A 22,614-nucleotide genomic window follows, 5' to 3' on the forward strand; every position below is an offset into this window, starting at 1 on the left:
CCCCCGGCACACCCCACCCCCGCCGCTCCCGCCCACTCGCCTCTTTTTTATGATGAATTGTTTTCTCTTTCCTTTGATAAAGATCGCAGCACATTCCTCTTCTAACATCTGGCGCCCATATAGTCCTTTTCATTTAAAGCAATTGGTTTTCCAGATCACCATACAGAGGGTGACAGTCCTTAGCGTCTTTGGATACAGTAGTAGTGAAAAAACACTGCATTGCTCTAATTGGAACTCGGTGGAAGCAACCGGGAGATTGCACAAGCTAGGTTTGAGTTTGAAATTCTCCATCTTTAGGCTTCTGAGCATGCACAAATCATTAGCTTGAGGAACCTTGGCCTCCATGCTGCAGATTTTACGGTTAAATGACATGAATGCCCTGGGGACAGGGCATGGCACCCTGAGGTTAGTAGATACATGTAACCACTTTAAACTCTAAATAGTAGGAAATAATCCTTTGTATTTCTTCCCAAGAAAGGCTTGCATGTGACAATGGTTAAATACTCATGATTTACATCCATCTTTTCCTGCCCACCTTTAGATGTTGCTCAGTTTCCAAAGATCCTGTTTTCAAAAAATTGTGCAGACATCAGTGCCAAATTTTTCATAGTATATAACATACTGAGATTTTAAGAGATAAACTAAAATTTTCATGTATACAGTATATACATAATAAAATGCAGTATGTTTGATATAAATAATGACCTTCCTTACTGAGCTTTCTAAAATTGTCTGTGTGCTACCAAAAAAATAGTTTGGAGTCAGGTAGTAATGGTTCATGCTTGTAATCTCAGCACTTAGGAAGAAGAGACAAATAGAGTTTAGGAGCCTGGCTGCATAGTTAATTCAAAGACAGTTTGAACTGCGTAGCAAGACCCTGTCTCAAAAAAAACAGAATGTATGGAAAAGTAAAACTTGTCAAAACTACAGCCAATATTAATATACCAATGCTCTATATCCGATTTAGAAGAAAATCTAACTCTAAAAAAAGTTACATTGTTCAAATTTGCAACAATTAGTTTCCATTTTAACTTTCTAGATGTAGGTAAATTTTTATGTTCTCTCCCAGGTCAAAATATAACTTATATTTTAGAGACAGACTGTAGAATCAATTGAGAAAGTTGTGAATCATGATTTGAAAAAATGGGGCCAGGTATATAGCTCAGTGGCACAAATGCCTGTGTGGCAAGCCCAGAGTCCCGAGTTTGATTCTTGATACCAAATAAATAAAAATGATTTGAAAAAACATGAATTTAGTATATGTGCTGCAGAAGTGAGCATTGAAACAGTATGAATTTAGATACTTACCTAAAATCTAAAATTGAGAGCTATGTTTCCTATTCTATTTAAATACATTTAAACTTTTCCAATCAATAATTATAGCTGGAAGGGAGGAAATAAGCACTTTCAAACAATTCCAATAAATAAGTAGTATATTTTTTACTAATAAAAATCTGTCTATAGATACACCTCCACAATGTACATGTTCTCACATTGCTTGGAAAAACACAGGCTAAAAAAATATTCTGAAGTGACTTTTGCATAATGCTTTGCATACCGTTGTTCTTTCTCAGCAGCGCATATCGAAGTCCTGGCTTGGGACTGGAATTATATGGAGATAAGAAGGGGAACACTCCTGCCTTAACCCTCCTATAAGGGATTACTCCGTTTCTGAATAGTCTGTATTCAAACAATGGTGCAGAAACTTCACACTGATTTTTATCATAATGGATTATGCGGTGATATTTTACAAAGAAAGGCTAAAAACTTCATAATGTATAAATAATAGAATCAAGTATTTCTTATGCATTCATTGAGCTATTATACTAACCTATGTAAAACTGGCTATCTGTGAGGGGAGCATGACTTAGTGGTAGAGTTTTTCCCTAGCTAAAGAGATCTCTGAGTTAAATCCAAGCTTCTCAATAAAAGTCAATATTCATTAGTTTTTGATGCAGAAAAACACTGTAATTTCTAATGGTCCATTTTCTTTACATATTTGTATTAAGTAGCATGGAATGTTGACTGTGATCTTGAGAGCTAAGAGAAAAATCAAATGTGAAACCAAACCTAGGAAGATATATTATTTCCATGTTTATTTTTACATTGAAAACACCTCTCTATACCAGGCTTGGTGGCACATGCTTATAATCCCTGCACTGGAAAAGTTTAATCACAAAGATCACCTCAAATTCACAGCCAGCCTGGGCTACACAATGCGTTCAAGGCAAGCAGGAACTATAAAGGAGACCCTGACTCAAAATAGAGAAAGAAAGGAAGGAAGGAAGGGAGGGAGGCGGGAAAGAAGGGAAGAAGGGAGGGAGGAAGGAAGGTAGGGGCTATTACAATACAGTAATAAAAACATGTGGTGGGACAGAGGCTCCCTGAAGGTTGTAACTTTGATGATGGTCTTCACTGTCACCTTGGGCAAGTTTCTTAACTTTAAAGGACTGTTTTTATCTCATACAATAACTTGACAATTAAAGCATTTCATATACTTATTTAAAACAGGGCCTGCCACACACTAAAAGCACAAAACTGCATGAGTGTTATCACTGATCTTCACCTGGGAGTAAAAACTGGGTACATACTTGTATTTATTGATGTTCATTAATGTATATGTGCATATATATATTTTATTTATTTATTTATTTTTTGAGGCAGGATCTCCCTGTGTAGTGCAGGCTGGTCTTGAACTCGCTTATGTAGCCCAGGTCACCCACCTGCCTCAAATCAGAGTGCTGGGACTACAGACGTGCACCACCATGCAGGGCCTCTACTAACGTCCATGTCTCAGTGTTTCTCTAATGTCCCTTTCCATTACAAGATACCACATATGGTGCTCATTACGGGCGGAATCCACCGTCCTGCTCAGAGACCCCTCTAAGCCACCCCTCCCAGCACAGCTGCGTCAGGGAACTCAACATTATCAGCCCTGCTACTGATGTCGACGTGACTCCCTGCCCTTTCCCAAGTCTTATCTTATCGCTCCTGCTCTCTCAAGCCTGGCTTCTGGCAAACAGCCACAAACCCCTGTCACAGAACTCCCCACCCCCACCAAGATCCTTTGAAAGACCCCAGAGCCCCGGGAGAGTTGCTGGCCAGGCCTCCAGCACCAGAGCTCCCCCACCCATCATGTTCATCCTGCAATAAACCTGGCCTGTTGAGCTCCTATCTCTGTTTCTTCTTTTCCCTAACAGTAACAATGGCGCCTTTCGGCTTTGCCCTGCAATGTTCCATTTCAGTGTGAGTTTTTTTCTTTTCATTTTTTTCTAGAGCTTTTGACTTTTTTTTACTCATAATCATATCTTTTTGTAATATAAGTATTTTAATAAAATTGTACTTAATTTTCTTTCTTTTTTTTTGGTCATTTTCCTTTTTATCGGTACCGGGGATCAAACTCACGACCGCCTGCTTGCAAGGCAAGTGCTTATGCCGCTGAGCTAAATCCCCAGCCCCTAATTTTCAACTCTAAAATACTTAACCTCATGTTTTGGATCTATCTTCCACACTTTGTTTCTCTCCATTTTTGAAATTTGACTCCCCTCCTCCTAATTCCTGTAGTTCTTTTGACATAGGGGAAATAAATGTAACTCCCTACCTGCCAGGTGTCTGATATACTAAGTTTGTGTTCTCTAGAATCAAAGCATGGATTCTGAGAAACAAGAAGGCTAAAAGTAGAAAAATGTGCTGGACAATAAAAATGGTTCTTGAGAGACAGGAGTGGTCCTTAGTGGGTTGCCTTGGATCGCATTTGATAGAAAACGTTTTTACAGCAAAATTAAGAGGTAAAGTCTGGGGATTTAGCTCAGTGGCTGAGGGGCTTATATGGTAAGTGTGAGGTCATAAATTCGATCCCTGGAACCAAGAAAAAAAAATCAAACAAGAAGTAAGCCAGGTGTGGTAGCATCTCCCTATAATCCCAGCACCCAGGAGGCAAAATCACCAAGTGGGCCCAACACATGACAAAAGTATAACCAATGAATAAAATGATAAATTTAGCCATTTAGGGGCTGAGGATTTTGCTCAGTGGCACAAGTGCTTGTCTGGCAAGCTCCAGGTAGTGAGTTTGATCCCAGTACCTAAAAAAATAAATTTTTCCTGTTTAGATGATATTATACAATGGACACACAGGTCACATAATCAGGACTTTTTAAAAACTGAATGTTCTGGCCACCCACTAGGGTGACAGCTGTGAATGTTAATTTATTGTTTATCTCTCTAGGAGGCATGTAGGCCTAGTCATTTTGTCTTTATCTCTAACAGATGTGCCTCTGGCAGTGGTTATAATGTGCTTTTATCTTCTATATTGACTCTCTCTGGCCTAGCCCTATCCCATTACATATAATATTTTTGTCTAGCTTAGCTGTCTACAATACAACTGCGTTAAGTAGTAGCCTTTGGTTTCCAGAGAAGGCAGGGTGACTTCTGAGCATTATATATAGCTCAAAGCCATCATCTGCTTGCCTCACTCCTATTCCTAAAGTGCACCTAAAGTGTACCAGCCTGGTGTGGCACATCCTTCAACCGGGATGTAAAAAATACAGGTATACAGAGGAGAGATCTTCATAAAGTTTGCTATGAAAATAAGATGAGGTCCTCATGTGTCCACCAACCATTCAATTATTTTCCATTACACACTGAATCCCAGGCTTCACTTATAGACAGATATGCTGAATTGAAGGGCACTAAAAACAGAATCAAATGATTATCCTTACAACTGACACTGGAGAATTTCCTAAAACCATTCATAGCCTATGCATTACACTAATACAAGAGTGATTTCAAAACAGATCACATCTATAGAGTTTGAAAATGTAAATGGCTTAAGAGAAAATCATTGCTGCCAGCTGTGCTGGCACAAACCTATAATCGTAGCACTCAGGAGGCTGAGACAGTAGGACCTCCATGGGTGTGAGACCAGCCTGGGCTACATAGTGAGTTCAAGGCCAGTCTGAACTGCATAATGAGAATGATCTGGAAAAAGGGGGTAAAACTATTGCTGAGTGTTTCAATGTGCAATGATTTCTTCGAAGTGACATGTAAAGACAAGAAATCAAAAATAATAAAATAGATTTCATCACAGTTAAAGTAAGGATTTTTGCTCTGAAGCGATACTAAGGAAGAAGGAAAAGCAAAACATGAAGGAAAAAGGCAGGACAGGAAAGAATTTTCTCCTGGAAATATGCCTTGACTGTAGAACCCAGAATATGCAAAGTAGACTTGGAGCTGAAAAACACTCTCTCTACTCTTTTTCTAAATAGCCAACGGATTAAAAGACCAGTTCTCAAAACAAAAGCTTTACAAAGAGCCAATCAGCACAAGAATAGATACTACTCCTCAATAGGAAAATGCAAAAAAGCACTGTGAGGTGTCCTTGAGGCCTGTTCAGAAAGACAATGAAGCCAGGCTCTGTGCGGAGCACAGGCCCATCACTGGTTTACCCTGCCTGGCCCTCCGGTTCTGCTCCAAACTGTAAAACAATACGAATTAAACAGAATGTGTTCATGAGCATCTGGAGAAGACTGAGCATTGAATTTTTCTAACATGCTGCCCGACTTCTGAGAGTATAGCTACTTTAAAACACTTTGATAATGCTACAAATATTAATGATTAAGTTACCATAAGAACTTATATTCGTGCAAAAAATATGTGCATGAAATTCCAAAGCAGAGTTGAGTGTGGTGGCACACATCTGTAATGCCAGCACTCAGGAGGCTGAGCCAGGAGGATTCCTGACAATTCAAGGACAGTTTCAACTACATACTGAGCCTGAACTACACAGTGAGACCCTGTATCAAAACATTTTAAAACAGCCTTATGCAAAGTCAAAAAGTGGAAACACTATTAATGCCCATGAATTGATAAAAAGATAAAATTGTTATGTCTATGTAACAGTATCATTCAGGGGCAAATATAGATGAAGTAATAACTTGTGTTACAATCTAAGTGAACTGTGTAAACATTATACTAAGTGAAAAATCCCTATCATCTCACTCCATTTATAGAAATATTCATGATAGACCACTGACTACAAAGGGAAAGCACTCTAATATATGTTAGGGAATGGGGAAGCCCAAATGCAGAGTGACTACAAGTGAAGATGCTGTAGAGGAGACAGTGCAGAGGGTTGAATAACACTGCTCATATCCTAAGGCACACTCAACTTTGTCATTTAAAACCGTGGACACTGGCCCTCGGGGTATAGCTCACCAGCAAACCACACGTGTACAACATATAGGCCCTGGGTTTTATCCCCATAAAGAAAGAATGAAAAGATGACAGCTCAGTGTTTTCAAATTGTGAGAGATTTGATTGATTGATTGATTGATTGATATTAGGGATTGAACTCATGACCTCACTCTTGCCAGCCAAGTGCTTACAACACTGAGCTAAATCCCCAGCACCAAGATTTTTATAAATATGTGACCCTGCTGGACATGGTGGCACATGCCTATGATCCTAGTACTCGGGAGGCTGAGGCAGAAAGCTCACCGTGAGTTTGAGGCCAACCTGGCTACACAGTGAACTTGAGGCCAGCCTTAACTGCACAGTGAGACCCTGTCTCAAAAAATTGTGCCCAGTAATCTCAACATTTTAGAACATAAAAAATAAATTGTGAACAGCACTGGAAAGGCCAAAGCATTAGGATTGCCTGGAGCTCCAGGACAGGCTGGATTACATAGTGAGTCCAAGGCCAGCCTAAACTATGGAATGATACCCTGTCTGGGGAAAAACCTCAGCCTAATGGACTTGATACAGAGGAGAAACTAAATGTCCTGTGATAGGCTACAATGAGATTCCAGAACAGAAAAGGGCATTTTGGAGAAACTAAAAATATCTGAATCAACTATAAATTTTAGTAGACGGTAATGTTCTGATGACACTGACACATTAATTGTAACAAATATACCAGACTAACATAGCAATTAATATTCCAGCAAATGTATGTATGGTACATCAGAATATTTTAAATAACTCTGCAAATGAGAAACTGTTCTGAAATAAAACAGTTTAGAGGAGAGAAATGCAAAATAGGCCGGAGAAGCAATACACAAAGGACCTGGCCAGAGAGGAGAAAGCTAGAGGCCAGACTGGGATGGCAGAGTCCCCTGTACATGCCACATCAAGTTTGGTTAACATTCTGTCATGTGAATTTGTGAACGATGCTAAATAAACAAACAGGAAAATGGCATGGAAAAAGTTTTCCAAGAAGCATGTTTGGCAAAAAAGACATTAAAAAACGGAGTTAAAAGTAAAGAGGCTGGGGATATGGTCTACTGCCCTAATCCCAGCACCCTGGGAGGCTAACTAGGAAGCTGCTGGTTCCAGCCCAGGCTGGGCAAGTCAGTGACTTACATAGACCCTGCCTCAAAAACACTGTCACAGAGGATGGGAAGGCAAGTCAGCCTGAGGGCTTGGGTGCAATCCCCATGAGCACAACAGCAACAATAAAAACAAAGGAAAACAACTTTAGTCACAGGTGAGATTGTTTTAGTGCCAGGGATTGAATGCACAACCTCATACTCTCCAGGCAGGCTCTTTTTTCAGTGAGCCAAATCCCCAGCCTCACAGGTGAGATAGTTTAACATCTAAAGGTTCATGGCGGACCCAGGGATTTAGCTCAGCGGGCAATAAGCATCTGGCCAGCAAGCACAAGGTGGTGAAGTTGATCATGGCACCAACAACCAGTCAATCAAAGGTTCATGGATGGGAGAGGAAGGCAGAATTAAGAAATAAGGTTTAGCAGGAATAAAGTACTTTTTATGACAAAATTCAGAAGCAGAAAACCATAAAGATTGAATAATCTCTGGAGATGCAGCTCAGTGACAGAGGCCCGGCCTTGCAGGAATGACGCTCTGCAGTCATCTCCAGGCAGATCATGGAGGGAGAGCCAGAGGTAGAGGTAGACAGGCACAGGCAGCGATGTCAGAGAAGAGTCAGGTCAAAGTAAAAGGAGAGAGAATAAATTGCATGAAATCTACAATTCTGAGCTGCTTTTCACTTATTTTCTGTAGAAATACAGGGCCTGCACTCTGTGCTTTTGTCTGGCTGTTTTAACATTAGTCCATGTGCTTTAACCGTGTGAGTTAGCGTCCAACTCCAACCCATTTACATTCTAGCAAACAAGCCTCCAGAAATGAAGAACCAGCTTCAGCTGGGCTGGTGACTCACATCTGCAATCCTAAAACTCAGGAGGCTGTGCAGGAAGACTGCTGTGAGTTCAAGGGCAGCCTGCACTACAGGAAAACATCCTATGTGAAAAAAGCAAGAAGGGAGAGGAGAAGAGGAAGAAGAGGAAGAAACCCAAGCATAAAGTTATACATCTCCCAAGTGATGGAATCAGAATCAGTCTAGCACTACAGCTGCAGTGCAGTGGCTTATGACCATTATGCTATTCAATGACTCCAGGGATTGTAACTGTAGATACGGTGACCTGATGTTACAGCATTGTATTTATGTTTTGATTGTTGAGACGGGGTCTCACTGTCTCATTCCAGGCTAACCAGGAGCTATGCAGCCCAGACTGGCCTTGAACTCAGCAATCCTGCCTCAACCTCTTTAGTGCTGGGATTATAGCCATGCACTACTGAATCTGGCTCCTGTTATTATGATTCCTGTTATCATGGGTTATATCTAGAAGTTGCCGTAGGTCCTTATGTGATCATAAGTGCACTTTTGGTTGATGACCGGGACAAGACAGTGTGATACTCAGCATTAGATGAGTCTGCTGATGAGTTATAGTTTAATTCTGGGATGAGGGCTTGTCCAAGCGGGTCACTGGGGCCCTGGCCTGGCAGGGTCGGGCTCAGCCTCCCCTTGTTGCTCTGGACTGCCAAGCATAGAGGAGCAATTGTCTTCTGCCATGCCCTTTGCCATGCTGCCTTGCCTCAAATCCAGCTAGTTATGGACTGAAAGGTCTACAAACTATAAGCCAAAATAAACCTCTCTTCCCTGAAAGTGGGAAGTTGGCTACTATAACCCTGCAAACTGAAAGTAACAAGATAACCTGGGCAACCAAGTGTTTGGCATCAAATGAATTCACAGAGCAGAACAGGTGAGAAGGTGCCCTCTGATACACCGAAGCACCCTCCGGATGTCTAAGCTAGAGCATAATCACATCCTATCCCTACCCTGAAGTTTCATTAAACCAGCAGCACAAAAAAAAAGCTTGCAGTCTGCTGGTAGACCAGGACCGTTCCAAAGAAAAGCATTTTTTTTTCTGGTACCAGGGATTGAACTCAGGACCACCTGCTTACAGGGCAGGTGCTTATGCCGCTGAGCTAAATCCCAAGCCCCCCCCCCAAAAAAGCATTTACAATCCATTCTTTAATCTGTGAGAGTAATGGACTTGGGTTCAAGCCACTGTACATTTCCCCAAAATCCTAGATTTCCCCTAAAAATTATTTGCATTCATGAAAAACCCTATTTTCCATTCTTAGTCCCTCACTGGCCCCCCCAAAAATTTCCAGTATGTTCTGGCTTTCTGGTTCTCTCCTGTGCACATAGAAGCACTTACATGTTGTGATCAAAATATATTTATTTATTTTGTCTTTTTTGAGACAGAGTCTCCATGCAATTCTGGCTGCCCTTCAGCTCACTTTGTAGCCCAGGCTGGTCTCAAACTCACAACAATTCTCCTGCCTCAGCTTCCCAAGTGCTGGAATTACAGGCACACACCACTGTGCCCGGCTTAAATATTTAAATTTAAAAATTGATTATATTTTTAAATATAATCAATGACAGTGTGTCACTAATCTGTCATTAATCTACCTCAAAAAACTCATTCAAAACATTCCCCCTTATCCCGTGAATCTTGGCAATGTGGTTAGGTTTTAATAAGTTTTAATTTAAGCATCACAGTATTTTTCAATCATTGCACTTTCCCCAAAACAAAAATGACACAAAATTAATCAGCTAAGGAAAAACTGAAGTGGTATGCCCATAATAACTGCTCCCGAATCAAGCCATTAAGATATTCTAAAGAGTGTGGTGGCATAGTTCTATGACCCCGGCACTCAGGAGGCTGAGGTGAGAGCACTGCTGTCGGCCTGGGCTACATAGTACGTCCAAGGCCACCCTGAGCTAGATATCAAGGTCCTGCCTCAAAAAAAAAAACTCCAAAAAGTCTGTTTGTTTTGGGTACCAGGAATTGAACTAAGGACCCTGTATTTGCCAGGCAGGAGCTTTGCCACTGAGTTAAATCCATCCCAACCCACAAAACATTTTTCTTTTTCTTTTTTTTTGTCTTTTTCGTTTTTATTGGTACCAGGGATCCCCAGCCCCCACAAAACACTTTTCTATTCTGAAAATAAACTGACAAGGGGCTAGGGATTTAGCTCAGCAGCGTAAGTGCCTACCTTGCAAGCGCAGGTCGTGAGTTCAGTCCTCGGTACTGATAAAAAAAAGAAACAAAGAAACTGACTAAAGCTAATGGGAACACTCAATTAAATACTTACATGCATTTAATATGCTTTACATCAAAAATGTATTGAAGAGCTTGGCCTGGTGTGGTGGTGCACACTTGTAATCTCAGCACTCAGGATTACCAAATTCGAGGCCAGCCTGGGCTTCATAGTGATCTCAAGACCTGAACCGTACAGCAAGACCTTGTCTCAAAAAACACCCAAAGTTTATTAAAATATCAAGAATAAAGAAAAAATAAAAGATCATACAAAATTCCAACAATCTACACTTTACTAACAAAAGAAAAATCTCTAATTTCCAAGGTGAAACCTCCCCAGATCTACCAAGAGGACATGAATGCCCACATACTGTTCAGACTGTATGAGGAAAGGCGCCTCCACGTATGATCCACTTAGGGGCTGCCTGTAACCCACATTAAGCTTCCCGGCTCTGAGCCAAGAAAATGGAGAGAAAGACAGGAAGGCACAGGGGCCATAGTTACCCACCGGAGGAAACAAGATTGCGGCCTCCACTGACTTCTCACAGTGGGAGTGCACTTGCTTTATTTTGGTAGCAATGACAGTCAAACTCAGGGCCCATGCTAGCCAGCTAGCCAGTCAGGCCTGCGCTGCTGCATTCCTGGCCCTGTTTTTATTTTTTGGTAGCGGGGATCCAGTGACTTCAAGCTTACTGGGCTGGCACTAGAAACTACTGAGCTAAACAGGCCCTGAGGCCGTGCACTTGCAATCAATCCATTTATATCAAGTATTTTCCCTAAAACTAAGTGAGCAGGATAACAAATGAAACAGATTAACTTAGAAGCCATTATAACTTAAATGTGAAACTGGAGAATAAACATTACAAGAGCAAAAAAGGAGGATAATAAAGATGTAAATGGGGAAGTATTACAAGGAAGCTCTGAGCAGATTCAAGGAGAGAACAAGGTGACACTATAAATTCTGTTACTAAACCAGGCTACAAAGTAACATCTTTCCTTTAATACCAGCATAGGGGTCTAACTTTCACCCTTAATCACAGGAAATTCCAAAAAGACCTAGTACTGAGCTAGATCTGGTGGCACACACCCATAATCCCAGCACTGGGGAGGCTAAGGCAGGAGGCTTGCTGTGAGCTCCGGGCCAGCTTGGACTATGAAGGGAGTTTAAGGCCAGCCTGCACAGCATAATGAAACCCTGTCTCAAAAAAGACAAAAAGGAGGCTGGGATAAGTGCCTGCCTGGTGAGCACAAGGTCCTGAGTTTCAGTCCCAGTGCCAACAAAAAAAGAGAGAGCTATAAAGTACACAGACACTCAGTAAAAATTTAAATCAATTGGGGCTGGGAATTTAGCTCAGCGGCATAAGCGCCTGCCTTGCAAGCAGGCAGTCATGAGTTTGATCCCTGGTACCGATAAAAAAGGAAAAAGACAAAAAAAAATTTAAATCAATCAAAGGTCAACAATAACTTGCCAAAGATAAACTTTACATATGACAAGTTATTCTAGCATTTTACATTAAGATGCAAGCACATATACATCCTAAAGTACCCATAAAATTGACAACTGAATTTTTATTTAATTATTTACCCATGGAAACTGTGCAAACTAATGAATTTCATTGTGACATTTTCATGTGTATATCACCTGTCTGATACCCAGCCTCCCTAACACTTTTGTTAGCCCATTGTACCCTTCCTCTCTTAAATTATCTTTCCAGTTTCTTTTCTTCTCCCCTTCTATTTTCTCCTTTTTTTTCTTTGAAGTTTTAAGGAAAGCAGTATTTGCCTTTATAACTTTGGAAGAAACAAATTAATGGTAATTAGTATTTTAAATTTTGTTGTTGTTGTTTTGAGACAAGGTCTTTCCATGAAATTGAGGCCGGCCTCGAACTCATTTTGTAGCCCAGACTGGCCTCCAACTCCCCAAGGTCCTCTTGCCCCAGCCTGAGGAGTACTGGAATTACAGATATGTGCTCCCATGTCCAGTTGAAATTAGTTTTAACAGGTAAGTTGCAATTCTTTCAAGCAATATTCAAAATTATTTTGTCTTTTCCCCCATAATTTTGGTTTAGCAAAAGCAATGAATGATTTCAGTCTCTCCCTCTGACAAGTGAAAGGTGTTGCACTGTGCTGTCAGATTCGGGGAACTGCCAGGTGCGCCAGCCAGCAACAGGTAGCCAGGATTGCCATACCTGCTTGACAAATGCTGTCTTGCCTTAACACAGTGGGTGGTAAGGGAAAATTCTGTAGGCCCTCCTTAGAAACTGGAGACTAAGGGGTTGGAGGTTTAGCTCAGCACATAAGCGCCTGCCTTGCAAGCAGGCAGTCGTGAGTTCGATCTCTGGTAATGATAAAAAGGAAAAACACACACACACACAAAAAGAAACTGGAAACTGCCACACTGCCCCAAACAGGAGAACAAGGTAACTCTAAGTGCCAGGAGCAATTTTTATTCAAAGATCTTAATGCCTATGATGAATTCCTTTAAGGAAACAAACTTATAAAGTTTCAAAAAAACTTTTAAGGTCCCTTGCTCAGAAACCAACACGCATAAATAGTAAAAGATAAAAAATATCAGAAGCAATAATGTAAAAATTCATCTAAGGCTAGGTGTCATGGCACACACATGTAACGCCAGCACTCTGCTTGGAGGCCAGGCAGGGCTACCTGGGGAGGGGAGTTCCAGGACAGCCTGAAAAGGGGGAGCAAAAGAGAGGGAGACTGAGGAGGACCCTCAAGTCTTCATGGATGTCAGCATAACAGTGAAGTCATCACATCTGGAAAGCAGAAATCAGAGGCCACATGTGACGGGGTGGGCTGGGGTGGCTGCACCGCAAGGAGCTACAGACCCTGCTGTGAAGTGAGGAGCTGGGTTGCGCATAGCAAGATAAAACAGGAAAGCCCAAAACGCAAAGCAGCTTTGGATACAGCTTTAAAACATCAGGGGCCCACGGGCAATGTCTGTCCCATTGCTCCTCCTGACTGGCGTACTTTACAATTTTGTTGTGGTATTTTCTTCTTTTTTTCTTTCTTTTTATGTTTGAATAAAATGTTTTTTTAAAAAAAAAAAAAAACTTTCCTGTTCAAAAATAAATAAATGAATAAAACGTCTAGGGCAACCCATTGGGGCCTGCTGTGTCTCTCTCTCTCTTGGATAGAAGCTTTCTTTCTCTCAATAAATATATTCTGCAACCAAAAAAAAACCCAGCCTCTAAGGGGAGCCAGTTCTAGGGCCCCTCGTCCTGGGGACACGGGTCTCAGCCCGCATGCATACCTCCCTGGGAACCCCAGCCCGAATCCCACCCCCGCGGCACGGCAAGGTTCCGGCGCGAAGCCGCGGCAAGGGAGCCAGCCCGATGCTCCGAGCTCAGCCCGGGCGGCGGAGCCGAGGCCTCGGCCTGGGCTCCCCGTTCAGCCAGCGAGCTGAGTCCTCCGCGGTGGCCCGCAGGCTGCACGCACGCATGCGAGCTCCTGGCCCCGCAAACGCACCGGCCGCGGCCGCTCCTCCCACTCCACGCCAGACCCCGCCGGCCTCGCTGCAACCGTGCAAACGGTCTCTGCATTGGAACTGATGGTGGAGGGCACTGGCGGAGTGCTTGCCTGGAAGAGGTGAGGCCAGGACTCAACCCAAGCTTGAAAAACACTCAGAATCCAATCATTTTTGGTTTACAGAAAAACTTGCAATTTCCAGTATGTCCTTTTCATATATTTGTATAAAGCAACATGAAAATTTACTCTGCTGTGGGAAGCCAGTAGAAAGCAAAACGTGAAATTAAACTTTGAAAGCATAGTATGTAAATGTTTGTTTTTATATTGACAAATTATGAAAGATACTCACCTCCATAACGAGGAAACTGCAATGAGATGCTGACTCCTTTGATTGGAATTCTGTGGTCCGAGGCTGTGCTTTTACTTGGCCATGTCACTTAATTTTGACCACTGCTTTCCTTCTCTGCAAAGTTAAAAGGATTGTGTGTATATCACACGAGTTTTTGAGAAACAAATGAAGCAAGAAACAAATTTAGAACGGGGCCTGATACACACTGTGAACAGTGTAGAAAGGCGCTGGCTCTCAGAATTGCAAGGAATATTACAATCGACTTTCAGCTGAAGTAAGACCTGGGCAATGCTTATTCTCACCCTTGTTCTCTGGTCTTACTGAATTTCCCCAGCTTTTCCCAATGTCCCTTTTCACCCCAAGGCACCCCAACTGTGCGCATATAATCCTGCCTCGGGTTCTCCTTGGATGTGACAGAGAATTGTTTCTACCTTTTATTTCATTTTAGGGCTTTGAACTTCATCACAGATCATGATATTCTTTTGTCATTAAAATATACATAGTACCCCAGTACAATTATATGGAATCCCTGGCTCCACTGTACTTGATCATCTTGTGCTTTAGACCTCTGTGTCGTACTCTGCTCATCTCCCTGTTATAATTATGACTCCCTTCCTCATAATCTCGTGTGCGCTCTACTGACTTAAGAAATGACCTTTGGACTGTAAGAAGAGCATCATGGGTGCCCTGAGCCTTACATGTGGTCCAAAGTCAACTGCACTGATTTCTTCAAAGAGAAAAACTTGAGTCCCATAACAGGTCTGGGGTCTTTTTTCTTGCGAGGGTGGGGGGCTTCTTTTCTTTCGACTTTTTGGTTTTTTTTTTTTTTGAGACAGGATCTTACTATGCAGTTCATGCTATTCTTCAATTTGAGAGTAAAAAGATACAGAAAAGGCGATTTTTGCCAGTATATTTTGCCATAAAAATGATGCAAGGTCCTGCTGTATCATCTAGCTATTGTGTTGTTTCCCAAGTAAACCTTTTACCCCAGGCCATATGCTTAAAAATGAGTTTAAAGGATACCAAGTGTGAAGTGAATCTCCACACAATACAGACTGAACCATTTGCAAACTGATCAGAACCTCTACATCCCCAAATATACAACAGTGACTTTTTAAAATGGGTCTTACCTGAACAGCTTAAAATATAAATCACTTAGAAACCAAAATGTATATTGTTAGGAACTAGGATGAGACAATGATTTTTCAGACACAAGCAACCAAAAATAATAAATAAATTGGATTGCATCACAGGTAAAAGAAGTTGTGCTTGCCAGGCCTGGAGGTGCAGGTTCGTAATCTCAGTAATCTGGAGTCTGAGCCTAGAGGCACCCTGAGAATTGAGGCCAGCCTGGGCTCCACAGGGCATTCAATGCCAGCCAGAGTGAACTATGCATGGTGAGGCCATCCCTTCAAAAGAAAAGGAAACATAAAAACAGTGGCTCTTCAAAGGACATTTTATAGGAAGTAAAAAGACAAAAATCAGGATGGGAGAAAGTATTTGCCACTCATAAAGTTCTTGGGCTATAGTATTATTCATGTCTAGAATAAGCAAAGAATTATCAAAAAGACTTCCTGTTTTTTTCAAGTGGTCCCAGAATTTAAATGACCATCTATCAAAACAAAAGCTTTACAAATACCCAGGAAATCCCCCGTACCATAAAGCAGAAACAAAAGAACAATGACTTCAGCCTTTTACTAGATCGGGTCTCAGAGTCCCCTGAAAAGGAGGAATTTAACCTCTGGTGTGGGGGTGCAGTAGGAAGGCCAGCCTGAGCTCCATAGAAAGTTCCAGGCTAGCCTGAATTACACAGCAAGACCTTATGTAAATAAATGGCCAATCAGCCCAAGAAAAGATACATATCATCCGTGTCTTCAGGGGAAAACACATGAAAAGCATGATGAGATACTCCTAGGGTCGAATTCAAAAAAATAATAACAGAGGGGTGTGGGGGCAAAGCTCAGGGTTAGCATACCTCTCCTCCCTTTTCACTGGGGGGTGGGTTTTGAGACTGGATCTCACTAGACAGTTCACACTTGCACTCACAGTGTAGCCCAGACTGGCCTCAGATTGGAGGTGAGTCTCCTGCCTCAGTCTCTTGAGTGCAGGGATTACAGAGGGGCATGAGCATGCCTGGAGCATCTAGCATATTTCTGTGGTCTGCATAGGACCTTGGGTTTTAGGCTCAGCCACAAAACAAAACAGATAGACGCGAGGGAGGGAGGGAGACAGAGAGACAGAGAGACAGAAAGAGACAGACAGAGACAGAGACAGAAGGATTCATTGTAATTGTGGAGGAAATTAAAAAGCTAGAAATTGAACCCTTCATACATTCTAACAGAATTATGAAATTACACCTACTTTAAAATAGTTTGGCAAGGTTAAAAATAAAATTCAGTCAGCATAAGAACTACAATTGATATTAATATTCCCAAATGAAAAGAAAAAAACACATCCATGCAAAAACATGTACATGAAATTCCAGAGAAGCCTTATTCATAATAATCAAAATTTAGAAATACTTCAGTAATCCATGAACTGATAAAAGGATAAATACCCAGCACTTGGGAGGCTGAGACAGGAAGATTGCCATGAATTTGAGGCTAGCCTGAGATACATAAAGGTCAAGGGCATTGTGCATTACAATAGTGAGACCCTGCCTCAATAAAGAAAGATAAATATGCTATATTTGTGTAAAACAATGTGAATGTACTGTGAATATATGCTAAGTGAAAAATGCAAGCCCCAGTTCACTTCATTTATACAAAATGTTTAAAATAGGTTGACCCACACAGACAAAAAGTGTTTTAATCATTCTCAGGGGATGGAAAAACAGCAAATAAGGAGTGATTGCTAATGGTTATGAGGTGGCTTTCTTCTTCTTCTTTTTTTTAAGCGAGGTCTCACTATGTAGCCAAAACTGGCCTTGTATTCATGATGATTCTCCTGCCTCAGCATCCAGCACACTGGGATCACAGGCATGTGCGACAAAGCCCAGCTATAAGGATGGTCCAAAAACACTATCCATATACTAAAGCACTGTGTGATTTAAAACTGTGAATTCTGGTCTCAGCACATAGCTGAGTGGTAAAGTATGCTGGTGTGTGCATTCAGTCTGTAGCACAACAGGAAAAGAATGAAAAGTGTGAAATTTTGTCTATCTGAATTATAGGTAAGTGTTTTAAAGTCATTAAGGAGAGAGATTTTTACAAATATCTAACCAGTAATCACAATGGTTAAGAACATCAAAAACAAAGCCTGAGCTATTGGCATGGCCAGGAGGCCTGAGGCAGGGCAGGAAGCTAAATGTAATGTGATATCCTGGATTAGACTCAGGATCAGAAAAATGACATCCTGGAGAAACCAAAGCTATCTGAATCAGCTGGGAACTTTAGTTAATAATGTGTCTACCAAATAAAAAAATAATGTGTCTACCAATAGCGGCACATTCATCCTAACAAATGTACCAAACTAGTATAAAATGTCATTGTAGGGTAGATTTTGTGTGAGGTACATCCAATATTTCAAATATTTCAGTACTATTTAAAACTGTTCTGAAATAAGTAACAGAGGAAAGGAAGAACTGATCAGAAAAGATGATACAAAAAGGACCTGACATCATAGAAGAAAGCCAGAAGATAAGGGTGGAAAAGGGATTTTTCAACTGTTTCATCTCTGTGACTTTTGTTTAACTTTCTGGCCTTTGAATTTATTATCTATACCAGAGCAAAAGGTCCAGAAAAAAATCTTCAAGAAACACGTCTGGTAAAAGCACATAAAAGACAAGATAAGAAAGCAGAACCCTTAGCAATGTGTTTCAGTAACAAATAGGCGGCATATGGAGAGCTCCCAGCAGTCAGTAAAGGGGAAAGAGCTGGAAAGCCACGGTGCCCAGCCGCACGGGCATCAGGAAGCGGGTTTCGGGGGGAGCTCTCTCTACCTGTGCTAGTTCTTGCTACGGGCGTGGGGGTCCTTTCCTGTCTTGGAGTTACCTTTTCACTAAACATATCCAACATGTAAGGCTCCCTGCTCTGGCACTAGTATTCCTGCAGCAGGTTGGTAGACAGCACCACTGGACTCTCTCCCTGGAAGTGGTGTCTGCTCTGGACACTGGGGACGAATTTCTGTGGCACAGTACTTGCCTAGGAAGTGGAGCTCACCCATTCACAGGGAAGGTAAAGTCCCTCCGTACACCCACGGAGAGCAATAGAGTGCACAAACACAGACCACCACATGTGGGCAAAGGGTTTTGGCAGAGGAGCCAAAACCAATAATGCAGAAAGGAATTTGTTTTCCTTTCCTCGTGCAGAATTCTTTTCTTTTCCTTTTTCTGATACCTGGAATCAAACTCATGACCTTGCACTTGCCAGTCAGACACTTATGCTGCTGAGCTAAATCCCTGGTCCCAGGATCTCTTTTCCAAATGAGGTGTTGGGAAATTGGGTGTCCACAAGAAAATAATGAATTAGAACTGAGAGCAGTGGCAGGTACCTGTAATACAAACTACTCAGAGGCTGATGCAGAAAGTTCCAGGTCAGCCTATGCAGTGCAGGGAGATTCGGACTCAACTTTATTTATTTATTTTATGTCTTTTTCCTTTTTATCAGTACTGGGGATTGAACGCATGACTGCCTGCTTGCAAGGCAGGCGTGTATACCGCTGAGCTAAACTCCCAGCCCCCTCGGACTCAAATTTAAATATAACAGGGCTGTGGATATAGCTAATACATTAAAAACAGAAAAATTAAAAAGGAGCATCTCAGCCAGGCATGGTGGCGCATGCCTGTAAACCCAGTACTCAGGAGGCTGAGGCAGGAGGATCATTGCAAGTCTGAGACCGGCCTGGGCTACAAAGTGAGCTCGGCCAGACTGCACTGCAAGACCTTGTCTCAAAAAAGACCTAAATAGTGGCTGGGGGTTTAGTTCAACAGTGTAAGTGCTTGCTTGGTAAACACGAGATCGTGTGTTCCGTCCCTGGCACAAAAATAAAACCTAAATAAATTACTTTTTTGATACCAGGGATTGAATTCACAGCCTTGCACTTGCCAAGCTGGCACTTGTGCCACTGAGCTAAATCCTTGACAATTAATTAAATTAAATTAAATTAAATTAAATTAAAAAGAGCATCTCTGGGTTCAATCCTTATTACCACAAAATCAAAACAAAAGACCAGTGACCTCAGGCCTTTCACCAGACTGGTTCTGAGGGTCCCTGAAAGGAGAAATACATGGTATGGTGGTGCACACCTCTAATCCCAGCACTGGGGAGGCTGAGACAGGAGCATCACTGAGTTTGAAGCCAGCCTGGGCTAGAAGTGAGTTCAAGACTCCCTGAACTACATAGGAAGACCTTGTCTCAAATAATTAAAGAAAGCCAAGTGTGGAGCATGCCTGTAATCCCAGCACTCAGGAGTCTGAGGCAGGGAGATTGCTGCATGTTAAAGGTAGCCTGGGTTACACAGTGAGTTCAGGACCAGTGTGAACTGCACAGGGAGACCCTATCTCAAAAAAAAAAAAAAACACCCAAAGGAAAGAAAGAAAGAAAAAAATGTAACCCACTGTATTGTAGCAGGTTTGCTGACTGCTGTTGGTGGGCATGGGAGGGAACTTTAGGGTGCAGCAGTAACAATTCTCAGGAAGGGTTTACTAGAGATTTAGGATGCACTCAAGAGCAGAGTGCAAACCAGGTGTGGTGGAGCCCGCCTGTAATCCCAGCACTTGGGAGGCTGAGGCAGGAGGATTGTTGTGAGTTTAAAACTAGCTTGGGCTACAAAGTGAGCTCAAGGCCAGCCTGAAATACACAGGGAAAAGACAAAAATGAGCAGAGTGAAGGCTCTCAGAGGGGTGAGGCACATTTCAGTTTGGAACTCAGAACATTTACTTTCTTTTTTTCTGTTTGTCCGTCTTTCTGTATCTCCCTACTGGGGACTGAATTCATGACCTCGCATTGCTAGGCAGGCACTGAGCTATAGCCCCAGCCCCATTTCTCCTTTCTTGAAGAGACAGAAAAGCCTGGGGAAAGGAGCCACCCCTGTAAGAGTGCTAGCCCATTCTATAGCTATGGGTATTTCGCCCCCTCAATCAGTAGTTTTGTATGTTTGAGTCCATTGGACCCGACTCCCCCAGGCCCCAGGCTGGTGCTCAGCAGAAGCACTGCTGTCTACAGGGAGCTCAGCTCCAGCAAGGACCTAGGTTCAGTACCACACCGAAAGCGTCATCAACAAACACAGGAAAGGAGATAAGATAGGACCAGGAATTTTCAGGTCCGGGGGACATCTGGAGACACCCTAGAATTTACACTGGACTGTTCAAGGACTCTGCCCACTGAGATACAAGGCAGCCAGAGAACTTTGGCCACAGATGTTTACTGGGATCTTCCTGCCCCACGGCCCCTGCCTTCTGTCCACCCCATAAAAGGAGACACATTTCCCTCTATTCTTCCTTCATGTCTTATCTCGCTTCTGCCTATGCCCAGGCACAGTAAATTCCATCCCATGTTGCCCTTACATAAACCTGGTGGTCTCTGCTGTTTTTCTCCTTCCCTCTGAATGCTAGAAATTTAAACATTCTTTGGGTGTGTTCAGTGTGCTCTTTTATCTTGGGAACAGGTTCCTGCTCCCTGGTTTCTCAGTTAAGCCACTTTATGGGTTTAGTGTACGTGAGGAATTTGGGGTGTGATGAGTCCGGTAGGGAAGGAGTCTAAATTTAACCAAAGGAATGCTGATCTGTACATGGGCAACTTCCACTGTTTCCTGTAGGCTGTGGTCTTCTTAAAGGTACAAGATATAATTTTTTTTGGTACCCAGGATCCAACTCATCCTAACGCTTTCCAGGCAGGAGCTTGTGCTGCTGAACTATATCTCTGGCCCCATAAAGTAAAACTTTTTAGTTATGATCTCCGTGTCTCATTTTTTTTATTTCTTCTATCCTATCTCTTCCTCCCCCCATTCTCCCCACCAGGGCTTTTGTTACATCATATAGAAAAATTAACTTGAGCCCAGCATGGTGATGCAAGCTTCTAAACTCAGCACTAAGAGAGGCTGAGGCAAGTACATTACAAGTTTGAGTCTAACCTGGAAAATTTAACAGCTTGGTGTAACCCTGTTCTAAAATAAAAACAGGCATTACTCAAAAAAATAAAATAAAATAGCTAGCTCTGTAAAACTCTAAGGAGGAGAAGCTTTGCTTTGCAGTATTAAATGTGGAAAGGGTTTCTTGAGTGATAAAGCTAAAGAAGGAAAGAAATACAAGAATGGAAATACATCAATCTAAAATCCATTGCACATCTAAAGACACAATCAAAACGGTGAAAAGGAGACCCACAGATTGGAGAAAATACTTGCCAACCACATATCCTGTAGTGGCACATGTTCAGAGCCAGTGAGGAAAATATCAGATGTGTACTCATTTCCTACAACTGAAAAGCATCTCCCTCACATGGAGCTCAGGAGATGCAGGCCAGCCCGCCAACACTGGCCAGACTCAGTTCCTCAAAGCAGAAGATAACACAAAACAAACAGCCTGCTTATAAAATCAGCAAATAACGAAGAGTATTCCAAAGAAGATAAGGTATACAAAGAAGGTATGAAGAAGGCACACCAAAAAATGTTCAGGTTCATTCATTATTATGAGATGAAAATGAAACGCACAATGAAATATCAATTCACGTCTGTTAGGAAGGTACACCTAGCACACACACAAACACACACACAGAATAAAAGACAACATAAGTGTTAACACATTTGTGTCAGAGACTGACATTTTTTAATCTCTTACATGAAGTTTATATATGTCACCTAGAAAACGTCAAGAAGCAAGAGTCCAAAACCCAAACAAACAACAGTTTGAAGCGAAAAACCTGTGCTATGTTCCACTGTTGTAGGTACTCTGAAAATGGGGCGCTAGGCATAAAAAGGCTGTAGAGGGGCTGGGGAGAAAACACAGGTCTTGTGGGAACACAAACCAGACAAGCCCCTGTGGTTTCTTCAGAAAGCTTTTTGAGAATTGCCCCATGTTCTGGACTTTCTTAGGCTCTGCATGTGTCTCGTGGTAGACATTTATCTCAAGGTGAATCATATTTTTCTAGTTTTCCTTCTTCTTGATGAGCTGCGATTGGGAGCCTCAGAACCCCAGGGAGGAAACTGCCCGGCCCAAGGTCCACTCATCCCGAAAGGCCAGGAAGGAAGGACCTGCCAGCGCCCGTGGGAGCCATCCACAGCCACAGCCTCCCTCACTTAACTTTTACAAGACTAACTCTCCAGGGTCCCAGTCCTCCCAGGCTAAGCATCACCCCGCCGGGAGCACACCAGCCAGAGTTCCTCAAACCAGCCAGTCCCTGCGGACTCCGGCTACTGCTGTTCCCTGGACTCCCCAGGG

The 22,614-nt window shown here is 42.3% G+C and overlaps 1 long non-coding RNA gene across 1 annotated transcript in view; it reads right to left on the bottom strand.

Moving 5' to 3' along the window:
• Positions 1–10,442: 10,442 nt before the first annotated feature.
• Positions 10,443–22,614, bottom strand: part of LOC101789269 (uncharacterized) — an 872,528-nt gene continuing 860,356 nt past the window's right edge. The window contains exons 9-10 of the long non-coding RNA XR_010047764.1: positions 14,241–14,354; positions 10,443–14,002 (exon numbers count right to left, since the gene is read on the bottom strand). This is a non-coding gene — a long non-coding RNA (uncharacterized LOC101789269). The remainder of the gene's footprint in view (positions 14,003–14,240; positions 14,355–22,614) is intronic.

The sequence above is a fragment of the Cavia porcellus genome, unplaced genomic scaffold (genome assembly GCF_034190915.1).
Source record: "Cavia porcellus strain 051 isolate PalLab524CR breed Dunkin Hartley unplaced genomic scaffold, mCavPor4.1 scaffold_6, whole genome shotgun sequence".
NCBI classification, from domain to species: domain Eukaryota; kingdom Metazoa; phylum Chordata; class Mammalia; order Rodentia; family Caviidae; genus Cavia; species Cavia porcellus.